Here is a 10,058-nt window from a genome sequence, read left to right as displayed (position 1 = left end):
CCAATTTGTGTTATTTTATGTGCTTGAAAGATTCTAAATCAGAGGTCCCTGTATGGTTTGAAGTAGATTGGGATAGGGATATTCTGGAAAGCCAGATCTGGAGAAATTTTTATTCAGGGCATTTGAAATTGAGTAGGGGCCATTCAGCATTTCTGTAATGCTCTCAAATAAAATATTCCAGAACACAAGCTTACACATGACAAAGAAAATGATGAATACCTGAAAACAGATATATCTATCTTGTAGTAAATATTCAGGAATAGGATTTCATATGTGTATCAACAGAGAAAGTGAGAATTTCAAAGGGTGCTGCTTTAAAAGAAAAACTAAAAAAAAAAAAACAGAAGGAAGCTCTAAGTAGCACCAAAAAATGAAGGGTTTTATTTTCCTCTACTAGTTTGTGCTATCAGCAAGGTTATTGGTTTTACTGTCTGAACAGGAGCAAGTTAGAGTTTGTGCCATCAACAATTTATAGTTTGTGCCATCAACAAGGTTATCAGTTTTATTGTCTGAACAGGAGCATGACTGCAGGGCTTGGAAGTGGCAGGTCCATGTCCTGACAGCTGAGGTGACCCCACTGGGGTGCTCCCAGCACCCTGCCATGTGTGGGGCTCCCCAGGCACCCCAGCTTGGGCTGACTGCAACGTGAATCAGGCAAGCAGCAGCTGCTTCCTGGGCTGCCTGGAATCCTGACACCCTTCCTCCAACACAAGGAGACCCAAGGCTGAGGGCTCTGCAATGCCTTTTGTGCCCTTCAAGCCAAAAGCAGCAAGAAGACCTTGGCAGCAGTGAGTTAGTTAATGTTGGACTCAGTGATCCTCGAGGTCTTTTCCAACCTTAGTGATTGTGTGATTCTAAGGCTATTTCGGCAGAGGGATAAGCCCCTGGCTCCCACTGCTGAGCTCAGCTGCCAGAAAAGTTCCCCGGGAAGTAGCACAATCTTTGTTTGGTCATTAAAGCAGAAAAAGAGAGAGGGAATCTTAGGAAATGCTTGAAACGATTAGGTGATCTTAACTCTAAGGAGCTAAACAAATGCAAAGCAATTCCCCCCTCAGCCCCTCGTGCTGCTGTAGAATGTAATCTCATTTCTAAACACACAATTACAGAAAATAAAAAGAAAAGAAAAGAATAATTAATTTCTGCTTCCTCATGCAAATCCTCTGACCAATCATTTAGGGATCAGGGGCAATTCAGCTTCTTGTGCAAATTCCAAACTGAAGGCCTGAAAAAAACAAGTGAATGGATTTACTTTTCTAAGAACCAGAATTAACAAAGGTTCCATTTTCCATGGTTATGTGCCTGGCCAGACAGCCCTTGCTGACAAGCTCTCAAAAAACATGTGTTGGCCTGTTGAAAAGGCCCCAGTGTTGACTGACAGACAATTGAAGTGACAAATTGTTTCATTGTACTTGGCAGGGAGAGCGCTGTATTAGATAATTATGGCGAGGAGGGAAGCGACAGGTCACAGGTCAGAAGACACGTCTGACCCTGTTTTCTGAAAGCCCTGAAAGGAGCCCATGCCCTTCAGGGAGAGCAGCGTGGTGCTGCTAGCTGCTTCTCCTTCCGCTGGGCTGATTAGGAGCAAACAGAGATGGAGTGGGGATGAGCTGGCTCTGTTCTTGCCCCAGTCCTGGCTCCCAGGATGGGTGTGTGGCTCCCAGGATGGGTTCCCAGGACAGGTGTGCAGCTCCTAGGATGGATGTGTGGCTCCCAGGATAGGTGTATGGTTCCCAGGATGGGTATGCAGCTCCCAGGATGGGCTCCCAGGATGGGTGTTTGGCTACCAGTATAGGTGTGCAGCTCCCAGGACGGGTCTGTGGCTCCCAGATTAGATGTGTGGCTCCCAGGATGGATTTGTGCCTCCCAGGATGGGCTCCCAGGATGGGCTCCCAGGACGGCTGTGTGGCTCCCAGGATGGATTTGTGGCTCCCAGGACGGGTCTGTGGCTCCCAGGATGGATTTGTGCCTCCCAGGATGGGCTCCCAGGATGGCTGTGTGGCTCCCAGGATGGGTGTGTGGCTCCCAGGATGGGTGTGTGGCTCCCAGGACGGCTGTGTGGCTCCCAGGATGGATTTGTGGCTCCCAGATTAGATGTGTGTCTCCCAGGATGGATTTGTGGTTCCCAGGATGGGCTCCCAGGACAGCTGTGTGGCTCCCAGGACAGGAGTGTGGCTCCCTGGATGGATTTGTGGCTCCCAGGACAGGAGTGTGGCTCCCTGGATGGATTTGTGGCTCCCAGGATGGGCTCCCAGGACGGCTGTGTGGCTCCCAGGATGGATTTGTGGCTCCCAGGACGGTTGTGTGGCTCCCCAGCAGCACCCACCACCCCTTAATAAATAAAAACAAAAAAGAAATAGTAAATAAACCCACCACCCCTTCTTAATAAAATGGCTCCAGGGGCCCAGAGCATGGGCAGCTGCCTTCAGCAAAACTTAGGGACACTCCCACCTTTCAAGCAGCACCAGACCCTTGTGAGCACCTTGGCAGTCCATGTTCTGAACTGGCAGGAAAAAGCACCATGAAAAGGCTCTGAGTCCTGTCCCAGGCACTTGGGCACCTTCCTTTGCCAGCCTGCAAACACCAGCAGGACCAGCCCTGCCCCACTGGGGCCTGGGTTTTGTGCAGGCTACAACAGAGTACAACTAATAGTTATTGCAGCTTCTCTCCTGCCACAGAAATAAAATATGGCATGGAATCACAGCACAGCTACTCCATTGAGAGCAATGCTACACTGAGTAATACCAATAATTCAAAACAGATGAGCCAAAGGCTGGAGCACTATGGGCTCAGTATCCCAGTCTGCCCTGACCCCTGGAATTCGCTGAAAGTTACCTTGAGACTCGCCAGAACTCTTTTGTAACTTCTGTGAGGGTTATTTATTGCAAAGTCATAAATATTTGCTATGGATTTTCTCCATCAATCTACAAAATGAATTAGGTTAGAAAAAAATGTATGTACTTGGATTTTGGGCATGTGTTTCCCAGGCAGGGGAGAAAGCATTGGATCTCCATTGTGTAGAAGACAGGCTGCTGCAGAGCTTTGGGCTCTGCTGCCTGCACTAATTAATTCCCTTCCACAAACAGTTTAAAATGCACAGTACAGTTGAGAAAGGGGGAAGGGAGGAAAGAGATTCTTCTTTAAATCTCTTTTAAAATCTTTCATAAAATTATTTATGGGGAAAGGAAAATTCTGTTTCCCTCTCCTCCTTCCCAGACACTCTGCCAGTCCATTAAAACCCTGAAATTGAGAGGCAGCATGTTGTGCCCCAGGGAATCAGCCTTAAGTCAAAGTCTACCTCAGAAGCCAGCACTGGCAGCTGGATGTGGGGATGGAAGATGAGTGCCCAGGCTCCTCTCTTTCCATCTCAAGGCAAAACTGTTTTGGGGCAAAGCCACCCCATTTTCTCATTGTTAAGAAGAGGAGGGAGAGCAGGACTTGCCTTGCCTTGCAGGCATTTCTCTTAACAAGTTTTTATTCAGAAAAGCACTTAAATGTGACCTTAACTCTGAGGATACTACAGTAGAATTTGAGCATAGGTGGATTCTGTACCTGGTGGTGAGGGCTGACAATGAGAAGTGGGGCAAGTTCTTCCCTCAGAGGTTGGTCAGGTACTGAACAGGCTCCCCAGAGCAGTGGTCCCAAGCCTGCCAGAGTCCTCAAGTGTTTGGACAACACTCTCAGCCACAGGGTGGGATCCTCAGGCACATGAGCAGGGCCAGGAGTTGGACTTTGATGATCCTTGTGGGTCCCTTCTAATTAAGCTTCCAGGATCCTGCACCTTTACAACCACTGTCAGGTGACTGCACGGGACCTGGCAGGCAGCCTGCGTGTGCAGACAGCAATTCACACACAGCCAGCGAGTCCTGCACTCCCCTGGCTGGTCATCCTGCCACCAAAAGCTCCTGAAAAGGTTTGCATGAATGAGCTGATCCAGCTTTGTTTCTGCTCCCATGGTTTGCCCTTTACCCTTTGGCCTTTGCCCGGCTCTGTGGCCACAAGAGCAAGGGTCTGGCCACAGATGACTGCACAGCTGCCCAGATGCTCATTGTGCATGGCACAATGAGCCATGGGGGGGCACAATGAGCCATGGGGGGGCACAATGAGCCATGGTGGGGGCACAATGAGCCATGGGGGGGCACAATGAGCCATGGTGGGGGCTCCCCAGCAGCAGCTCCTGCTGCCCCTCAGCCCCAGCCACTGCCATGCTCGGTAGAACACCAAACCCAGCATTTTTTCCTGGGAGCTGAGGCTGTTTAGCCTGGAGAAGAGGAGGCTCAGAGGTGACCTTATTGCCCTCCACAACTTCCTGAAGGGAGCATGGAGACAGGTGGGGGTTGGTCTCTTCCACTGGGCAGCACTGACAGAACCAGAGGACACAGTCTCAAGCTACGTCAGGGAAGGTGCAGGTTGGATATTAGGAAAACATTTTTCACCCAGAGAATAATAAAGCACTGGAATGCTCTTCCCAGGGAGGTGGTGGAATCACCATCTCTGGATGTGTTTAAAAAAAGACTGGACATGGCACTTGGTGCTATGGTCTGGGTGAGGTGTTGGGGCACAGGTTGGACTTGATGATCTTACAGGTCTCTTCCAACCTCATCATTCTGGGATTCTGGGATTCTGTGATTCCTGTTGCAGGGAAGGCTCCAGTGCAGTCCAGTTTGTGGGCTGTGTTCAACGCTTCCTGCTACCAGGGAAGAGGGTTTTTGTTTTTTGTGTACTTGGAGCTGTGCCCTGTTTCCATTCTGCTTTGCTTTCAATGTACCTGTGCAGCAAACCCAAGCCCTGCCAGCCCTGGCTTCCCCCCCTTGGTGAGAGCCCTTGGTGCTGGGGGAGCCAGCCTGCAGGCAGCCAGGGCTCTGGGCAGTGCTGAGGAGCTGTGCATGGCCCATGCCAGCCAGCTGGCCCACTGGAGGCAGCTGACAGGTTGGCAAAGGCCCCCCACTTCCTTCTCTTCTCTCCTGACTGTTCCAGGAAGGAACAGCTGCCTCTTTTACTCATTGTGCACCTACCTGGGACTCTGCCCTGTGCAGGTGATTGGTCTGGCCAGGCTCTAGAGCAATGTGAGCAAGAGCACTAGGGGATCTGAATACATGTAGCAAGAATGCTAGCAAGAATACCTCTCACTGCACAAAGGTAAGGTCAGATCAGCTCACCTTCGTGCTGAGGCTCTGCGTGGGGCTTCTTGTGTAGGTGTGTGTCCAACAGCATCTTGGTGCAGGTGCAGATAGGTGTGTCTGCCTGCTTGGGTACCACATGCACACCACCACTGGACACAGGCTCCAGGCTGGCTACCAGACTAGCAGGAAAAGTTGAGAGAAGGAGCATGGCAGGAGGAGCTATTTGTTCAGTCAATGATTTACCAGATGTGTAGACTGTACTAAAGACTTGTAAACATACTTTAATGGCCAGCTGTAAATCCAGGCAGTAGCACTGCCAGCTTCATCTCCATCAGATGTGTCTTAAGAACAGCAGAGGAAGGGCTCTGAATCACTTTGTGGCAGCCTCTGTCAGCTCTACAGTTATGTATGTAAATAAAAAAAACAATGTCCTCAGGTCAAAAATTATTTGAGTGACGTGAAAGGTTTTATGACCAGCAACTTCTCCTTTGCTGGGTTCCCTGCAGTCTTCCACAGAGGGCACCCCCAGAACGTTGGGTTTCTGTCCCAGTGCCCCAAGTGCGTGGCTGTGTTTTCACTGACTGTGCTGGAAGTCTCTTTTGTTAATCACTGAAGCACAGCGTCATTAGTGAGAAGTGCAGAGTGTACACAAAGAGGAACTTGCCAAATTACTAATAAGCAGAAACTCCATCCATCTTAATGAGACAGGGTTAAGAAAATAGCAACCTAGAGTATACACAATGGAGCCTTTCCAATCTGCTTATTTACTCCTGTTAGAAAGTAGTTCTGAACTCCATCTCTGGTCCAGCTTGGAGACTATCACGTGGTTTCCAAACCACAGGTATCTTATGCTCTTGCAAATCATTTAGCATGAGAAGGATAAATAAGTAAGTGGACAGATGGCTCAAAAATTTTTAGAGGGAAGCGAGCAGATAGGATTGCTGAAGAGCAAGAAGCATGAGGAGATGTTTCCTCATGGTGGGCTAATCTCTTGTTCCCTTTTTTTGGGGTTCTCACAAAAGCAGCTGAGGGTCCCCATGTTCTCAGGCAGCACGGGGCTACTCTTGGGCTGAAACTTCCATCAGGCCAGCCCAGCAGTGGGATTTATACCTCCCCAGTGACTTGCAGCACTTCCCCAGGTTACTCTGGCAAGCCAGCAGGGGTTTGCACCCACACCAACATGCCTGCACACCTGTGCTCCCCAGCCACATTTTTCTTTTGTTGGGTAAGGAATGACTTGCAGTGCCTTTCACGCGTGCAGCTTGGCTGCTGCTGTTTTATTGAACACCAGCACTTGCTGTATGTTATTCAGGCAAACTTTATATGTGCCACAGACCCTCTCAACAGCCTGCACCTGGTCCAGGGCAAAGCTGAGCCTTGTGGAGAAGAATGTGCTGTAATGCAGCAAGTTATTACAGGATAAATATTTATAAGCCCCTGTAAACATTTGCCATCGGTTCCCTCCTGGGACTAGGGGCAGACGGTCAAGAGTTTCCCCAGTGCTGAAGGCATTAGCTCTTGCAGTCCTTTACATGTTAGCTAGTAAATCTGTTGTTGGTCATGTGTAGTTATAGCATTTATTGGTGCTAATTTCACACAAACAGGAGACATCGGCTGGAATTGTAGCGTGCCTTGATCCTGGCCCTGCTGCCATCCAGCCTTTGGTGAAAGTGTCTCCTGCAGCCCCAGGGGCACTGGGCAGCTGGCTGAGGCCTCAGACTGGGTCCCCACGGCTGCAAAACCTCCCTGTGCAGATTCCCTTATCATGGGGTCTTGGAGCAATCTGCTGAGAAAACCAGAAAACAAACATGGCAAAACCAACATCCTCCTCAGGGACTGACCCTGGCAGGGGCTATCAGCTCTCAGTGGGCTGAGGGGGGTCTGACCTAAAGCAAATATTCCCTGGGGGTGTCCAGGAGCTGTCCTGCTGCAGGGGTGGCATGGTGGGCTCTCCATGTAGGGACACGGTAGGTGGGCTGCCTCTGCTGGTGCATGCCATCTGCCCTGGGCACCAGGGGACAGTGTGAGCCCTGGGACAGGGACTGCGAGATCCCTGTCCCTGAGTTTGTCTCATCTCCCCCATCACTGCTGCCTCTGCTGGGGCTGAGATGGGGCTAATGCAGTGGTGGGAAACTGGAGAAGAAATGCCAGGGCAGGCAAGGCCGTGACTCCTCCATGCCCTCAAGTGCAGGCGTAAAACAATGAGCCCTGGGCAACAGCACTTGTTGCATGGGAGTCTTTGGGGGCTCCACTTTGCTGCTCATGCACGAAAGCCAGTCATTTGGCAAAAATCAGCTCAGTTAGCAGGCTTTGTTCATAAAGAGCCAGGGCCTGAATGGACTCAGGGCTAATATATTCTATTATCCCATCCATGCCTGCCTGTTTCCCCAGGGCAGCATGCAGGGAAAGGCGCATTCCAGCACCAGGTGGCCAGGGCAGAGTGTGCCCAGTGTGGGCAGGGAGGATGGGACAGGTGGGACAACACCGCTGCCAGCAGCACGGGGACATGTCACCTGCCACCTGCCCTGTCACCCCTGAGCACACACTGCAGTGGACATGGAGCAGAGTGGGATGCTGAGCTGCAGATGAGGGCAGAGTGCCTGGTCCTGCAGGCTGCTGGGATGAACAATGGAGCCAGAAATAGGCACGGTTAATTGGGCTGGGCTTTTCACAGGGCAGGAGAGGTCTTGGGACAGCCAGAATGGTGTGTGGTGCAAAGCGTCTCATTATTCAATAAGAAAATGTTAGCCCCTGTGGGAAAGGCAGCAATAAATGGCTATGACATTAGAGACAAGGCAGAGATTTAAGAAGCAGTGGGCTACGTAATTATGAAGGGAAATGGCTGCGCAGGCTTCACTCAGAAAAGTTCATGTGCAGTCTGGAAGAGGTCTGTTGGAAGAGCAGCCCTTCTTGGACAGCTGCTTTCTAAGAGGTCTTATATCATGTATTAAGCAATTTAGTGGCCTAGACTAGAGTTGGCATTTTCATTTGGTTTAGGTTTTTTCCTCCTTCTCCCTGATTTCTTATATTTTTTAAATAAAAAATGGTTTGCCAGCAACTGTATTTGCTGGTCAATTGCATTTCAGTTTAAAATTTACTCTTGATTTCCCATTCAGGCACTCTTGTCATAAATGTGGATGTCAGCCACAGAAGAGAGAAGGGAGCCAGCAAAGACCTTTCCTGAGCCAAGTTCAGGAACTGTCCAGACCATGCATGTGGTCAGATTTAGCAGCCAAGGCGTGCTGAACTGTAGCTTTCCTGCTTGGATCAAGAGCTGTGAACTGTGTCAGGCTCAGCAGCTACTGTGCAGTGAAACCCACTAATCAGCGTGGGTTGCTCCAGGAGAATGTCCCTGGGGTGACCATGGCAGCACATTTACCTGGTGCCATGTGCTAATTGCTGACCTGCAGATAACTGGAACCCTGACTGCAGTTTTGTTGCAGTGTTACTGCTGTTGCCTTTGGAGAGCTCTCCAACTTTTGAACAAGTTTCCCAAGAGCTCACCTTGCCTGCCTGTGATATTCCTATTGCATCCATCCTGGAACAGAAGGATCATAGCACTGCCAAAGTCAAACACACCCATTGCTGCTCTGCAAATAGAGAGACTCTGAGACTTTCCTGGGGTCTTGCCATGGGAAATGAAGAGGCACTGGCACAGTTTGGTTCCCAACCAGAGACTTGTGCCCATGGATGTAACACCTGGATGCCTGAATAAACCTTTCAGCAGATCAGTGCCCTGTTCCACATTACACTTGTTTCCTGGGACACAGCACTATTTTCTAAATTCTCAAAATGAGATGTTTCAGTGTTTCTAAACTACTTTTGGTAAAAGCAGATTCTATTCTGTCAGAATTTCTCAAGGAACGAGAAGTCCATTTTGCAGCTGTTTCTTGGTACAAGCAGTGATCAGTGCTTTGCCATCATTTCCTGAGCCCAAGCAGCAGGAGAGAGCCTGCTCCATCCAACTGCCTCTTTTGCTCCGGGTCCCTTGTTTACCGCTAAATTCTTCACTTCATTAGTGCTGCTAACTGGCTGCTCTGTTCTGCTGGCCCTCAGGTGAAAGTGGCTCTTTCAGCCTTCCAGGCTGCAGAGCCTTTTCCATTTACCTCTCAATGAGGTGTAGTTCCTGTTTTAAGTAGTACAAGTTGTTTGAGGCGAGGGCAGCAGCAGGAAGGGGAGCTTTGGAGGATCCCAGAGGAGAGAGCTCAGTGCCCTGTAGGCACGCAGGGGCAGAGCTGCTCAATGCCCAGATGTGGTGCACAAGGACAGAGACAGCTTCTCCTGCCTGGCCTGCACCAAGGGGCAGCTCTGCTCTGCCCCTCGCCTGTGCTGGCACCTGGGCAGCCCCACGGTCTCCGTCCTCCTCCTCCCGGCTTTGGAGGGCAGCGAGTCCTTGCGAGCCCCGAGGAGCACAGCAAGGTAAGGGTGGAGGAATAGGGAATGCAGCTCCTGCTCCTCCGGCACATCTGGAACAGGGTACCCTTTACAGAACAGGGCCCCTTGCTCTCTCCTGATTTTTGTTTTGTTTGGTTGTTGGTTTTTGTTGTTTTTTTTTTTTCTTTGACTGTCATAGTTTCTGTTGGAATTTGTTCTGCACGGTCCAGTACAGGTTCACAGAAATATTTGCAACCTCGGAACAGCCGCTCAGGACCGCCGGGACCTCGCAGAGCGGCCCCGGCTTCAGAGACCGGGAACGGGGACCCCGGGGGGTTCGGACAGCCCACCGGGGCTGCAGCCGAGCGGAGCTACGGGGCGAGCCCCGGCCCGGGGCGGTCTGTGGGTACCCCCGAGCTGCCCCGGCTGCACTCCGTCGGGCCGGGCCGGGCCGGGCCGAGCCGAGCCGGGCCGGGCGGGCCCTCAGCCGCTGAAGGTGGGGCCGGGCCGAACCGGACCGAACCGAGCCGGGCGGGCCCTCAGCCGGTGCAGGTGGCGCCGGGT

Source organism: Haemorhous mexicanus, chromosome 30 (genome assembly GCF_027477595.1).
Source record: "Haemorhous mexicanus isolate bHaeMex1 chromosome 30, bHaeMex1.pri, whole genome shotgun sequence".
NCBI lineage: Eukaryota > Metazoa > Chordata > Aves > Passeriformes > Fringillidae > Haemorhous > Haemorhous mexicanus.
Note: the sequence above shows the minus strand (reverse complement) of the source record.